Raw genomic sequence first — 5,000 nt, 5'->3', positions numbered from 1 at the left:
TCGCCTGCCTACAAGAACCCTGGTTTTCTCCATGCTCATCGCCAGAACTTCCCATAGAATTCCTGTGGCAAGTACCCTAGCCAGCGTAGCCTACCTTGTTGATTGCTGTCCGTATCTCTGTTTTCAGTTTTTGCTTATCCATTTTTTCTCGTTCCGTTTTATTTTCCCTCCAGACCCAGTGTGCAGTGCTCGGCTTGCCTGCTATCACCACCCCTGGACTGAAACACGGATTCCCTGACCCCCCTTCTGGATATGGACTTTGACTACGGATTACGGATATTGGACATTGTTTGCTGATCGCCTGACCCCTGCCTGTTTATCGTTTTTGACCTTGCCTGCTGGACTTATTAATTTATTATTAAACCGCCCTTTGGGCTTTGCATTTTTCTCTGCCTCCGGTGTCGTGCGTTTGGGTCCAAATCCAACCCAGTCATAACAGAAGATCTGGCCAGTATGGACCCAGCCGGCACTGGAGAGCAGTGGACCCAGCCCCAGCGTGAACCTCACCTAGCTAACCCCAAGCCATATGATGGGACCTTCACTGACGCTGCACGGGTGGGCTACATTGCTACACTCACCACTGGGGAGGCTCTGAAGTGGGTCCAGGCAGCCCTGGGTCCGGGCAGTCACCTCCGCGATGACTATGCTGCTTTTGAGGCCGAGTTTAGGCTAGTTTTTGATCATGCTGCTGATGGTCAGGACGTTAATGCCCGTCTCACCACCATCCAGCAGGGTGGCCGCTCCGTGGCTGCCTACGCTACCGAGTTCCGCACCCTGGCTATGGGTAGCGGGTGGAACGACGTCGGTCTGCGCAGCGAGTTCCGACGAGGCCTGAGCGAGACTCTCAAGGACGCGCTGGTCAGGGACCGCCCCACCTCCCTTAACCACCTCATCTTTCTCGCTATGGAAATCGACGAACGCAACCAGGAGAGGAAGCGTGAGAAAGCGCTGCGTCATCCCGCCCCCTCTGGTCGCTCTCCGGGCAACTCCTCCACCGTTCCACTTACCCTGACCATGCCTGCTCTCACCAGCGAAGAGCCCATGCAAGTGGGTAGGGCTCGCCTCACGGCTGTTGAGAAGGACCGAAGGAGGGCACTGGGATTATGTCTCTACTGTGGAGCTAAGGGCCATCTGAGGGACAACTGTCCCACTCTGCCAAAAAGAGTAGGCTCACCAGCCAGGAGGGGATTTCTGGTGAGCCGTGTTACCCATTCCCCACCATCTGTCAGCCCTGCCCGGTTCGAAGTTACCCTCGCCTGGCACGGGCAGACGCTTACCATCGGTGCGCTCATTGACTCTGGGGCTGATGACAACTTTGTGGATGCGCACCTTGCCGCCTCAGCGGCTTTCCCCCTCGCCGCCCTGGAAACCCCTCTCACCGTCTCGGCCTTGGATGGACACGATCTAGGCCCCCTCACACACCGGACCGAGCCACTGACCATGACAATTTCCGGAAATCACGTGGAGGAGATCCGGTTCTACATTCTTGAGACCCCCCGGGCTCCTCTCATTCTGGGCCGACCATGGCTGGAGCTCCATGTGCCGCATGTCAGCTACGGCCCCGGCCGCATTCTGAGCTGGAGCACGGCCTGTTACGCGCGGTGCCTCCGTGCTGCTCAGACTCCCTCCCTGTCGTCTCGGCCGCCCCCTGCTCCCCCCGACCTCTCCACCGTGCCAGAGGTTTACCACGACCTGGGAGAGGCCTTCAGCAAGGAGCGCGCCCGCACCCTTCCCCCGCACCGGCCCTACGACTGCGGCATTGAGCTCCGCCCCGGCGCCCAGCTCCCAGTTAGTCGCCTGTACAACCTCTCCCTCCCTGAGAAGGCGGCTATGGACAGCTACATCTCTGAGTGTCTGGCTGAGGGCCTCATCCGACCCACTCTCTCCCCGGTGGCGGCGGGGTTCTTCTTCGTGAAGAAGAAGGGTGGGGACCTCAGGCCATGCATTGACTACCGGGAGCTGAACGCCATCACCATCAGGAACACGTACCCTCTCCCCCTCATGAGTTCCAACTTCGAACCCCTCCTGGAGGCCACCATCTTCACGAAATTGGACCTCCGGAACGCCTACCACCTGGTTCGAATCCATGAGGGGGATGAGTGGAAGACCGCGTTCAAAACTCCCCGAGGCCATTACGAATACCTAGTCATGCCGTTTGGCCTCACCAACGCCCCCTCCGTGTTCCAGGCTATGATGAATGACATCCTCCGGGACATGCTGGATATCTTTGTTGTGCTCTACCTCGACGACATCCTGGTGTTCTCCAGGAGCGCTGAGGAACACGTCCAGCACGTCCGCATTGTCATCCAGCGTCTCCTGGAGAACCGCCTCTTCATCAAGGCCGAGAAGTGCACCTTCCACACTCCCTCTGTGGAGTTCCTGGGACTTATTGTGGAAGGTGGACAAACTCGGCCTGATCCCAAGAAGATCCAGGCTGTCGTCGAGTGGAGCCAACCCACCACCCGTAAGCAGCTGCAGTCCTTCCTTGGCTTCGCCAACTTCTACCGGCGATTCATACGGGACTACAGCCGGGTGGCCGCTCCCCTCACTGCCCTCACCTCCTCTCTGCGTCCTTTTACCTGGACACCTGCAGCCAGTGCCGCCTTCACCGACCTCAAGAGGCGGTTCACCTCCGCGCCGGTCCTGCTTCATCCCGACCCCTCGAGGCCCTTCACCGTGGAGGTGGACGCTTCAGACACGGGTCTCGGCGGGGTTCTCTCACAACAGTCAGCGGCCGACCAGAAGATGCATCCCTGCGCCTTCTTCTCCCGCCGCTTCACACCTGCAGAGGAGAACTACGACATCGGCAACAGGGAGCTGCTGGCTGTTGTGGAGGCCTTCCAGGAGTGGCGGCACTGGCTAGAGGGCGCGGAGCACCCCGTCACCGTCTGGTCGGACCACAAGAACCTGACCTACCTCAGGTCGGCCAGGCGGCTGACCTCCCGTCAGGCGCGCTGGGCCCTGTACCTCGGACGGTTTAATTTCCACATCACTTACCGTCCGGGGTCCAAGAACACCAAGGCTGACGCACTGTCTCGGCTTTATGCGGCAGGGGAGGATCTTACCACTCCGGACACTATTCTTCCCGCCTCCCGGGTGATCGGGGTGGTCACCATGAACGTCGAGGCAGTGGTCAGGAGGGCCCAGCGCACCCAACCCGACCCCCGGACTGGCCCGCCCAACCGGCTGTTCGTCCCGGCTGCCGTCCGGACCCGTGTCCTCCAGTGGGGACATGCGAGCCGGTTTGCCTGCCACCCGGGTTCCCACCGTACGCTGTCTTTCCTACGCCGGCGGTTCTGGTGGCCCACCATGGCAGCGGACGTCAGAGAGTTCGTCTCCGCCTGCACCACCTGCGTCCGCAGCAAGGCATCCCACCAGCCGCCGGCTGGCCTGTTGCGACCCCTTCCTGTGCCCAGTCGTCCGTGGTCACACATCGCTCTGGACTTCGTGACCGGTCTCCCTCCCTCCCGGGGAAACACCACCATCCTCACCATTGTGGACCGGTTTTCGAAGTCTGTGCGCCTCGTGGCCCTACCCAAGCTCCCCACCTCGATGGAGACGGCGGAGCTGCTGACTGAGCACGTCTTTCGGCTCTACGGTCTGCCCCAGGATGTGGTGTCTGACCGTGGACCCCAGTTCACGTCTCAGGTATGGAGGGCATTCTGTGCGGGGATTGGGGCCACGGTCAGTCTCTCTTCTGGTTACCATCCACAGACCAACGGCCAGGCGGAGAGAGCCAACCAGAGCCTGGAGTCAGCCCTCCGGTGCATGTCCTCCCTTCACGCTTCCTCCTGGAGTCAGGACCTGCCCTGGGTCGAGTACTCACTGAACGCCATGGTCAGCGAGTCCACCGGCATGTCACCCTTCGAGTGCTCCCTGGGGTTCCAACCTCCCCTGTTCCTGCTCCAGGAGGCCGAGGCGTCGGTGCCGTCAGTCCAGGCTCATCTCCGCCGGTGCCAGGGGGTCTGGTCCGCAGTGCGGTCCGCCCTGCTCCGCGCTACAGCGCGCGCCTCCCGCGGTGCCAACCGGCGGCGTGTCCCGGCCCCGGTGTACCAGGTCGGTCAACGGGTTTACCTCTCCACTGCTGACCTGCCCCTCCACGTCTCCTCCAGGAAGCTGGCGTCGAGGTTCATCGGGCCCTACCTCATCGACCGGGTCGTCAACCCCGCCGCTGTCCGGTTGATTCTCCCCGCCTCCCTTCGCCGGGTCCATCCGGTTTTCCATGTGTCTCGGGTCAAGCCCGTCGTCACCAGCGCCCTCGTGCCACCGGCTCCCGCGCCGCCCCCTCCGCAGCTGGTGGATGGCCACCCTCAGTGGGCAGTGAGGCGGCTGCTGAAGGTCCGCCGCCAGGGCCGCGGGTTCCAATACCTGGTCGACTGGGTGGGGTATGGCCCGGAGGAACGGAGCTGGGTTCCTCGGTCCCAGATCATGACCCCTGTTGGGGGGGGGTCCTGTTACGGCGGCACCTCCGCGCGCATTCCCCTCCGCTCCTCCGAGCTTGCCGGTGGCCCGACGCGACGTGCGTCGGTCCGGCTCTACCCCGCGGCGTTCGGGGTCTCCCGAATTCCCGCCTCCTGAGAGTAATCCTGAGACGCCCAGCACCTCAGCACGCGCACGGCGCGCGCTCCAACGCCACAGGTGAAGGCAATCGTGGTGATCAGTGAACGCGCTTACGGCTGAGTGCTGCGCACCGGGTCCCAATCATCATCATCGCCTGCCTACAAGAACCCTGGTTTTCTCCATGCTCATCGCCAGAACTTCCCATAGAATTCCTGTGGCAAGTACCCTAGCCAGCGTAGCCTACCTTGTTGATTGCTGTCCGTATCTCTGTTTTCAGTTTTTGCTTATCCATTTTTTCTCGTTCCGTTTTATTTTCCCTCCAGACCCAGTGTGCAGTGCTCGGCTTGCCTGCTATCACCACCCCTGGACTGAAACACGGATTCCCTGACCCCCCTTCTGGATATGGACTTTGACTATGGATTACGGATATTGGACATTGT

This window comes from Borostomias antarcticus, assembly GCF_949987555.1.
Source record: "Borostomias antarcticus genome assembly, chromosome: 23".
Classification (NCBI taxonomy): Eukaryota; Metazoa; Chordata; class Actinopteri; order Stomiiformes; family Stomiidae; genus Borostomias; species Borostomias antarcticus.
This window is presented reverse-complemented; position numbering follows the sequence as displayed.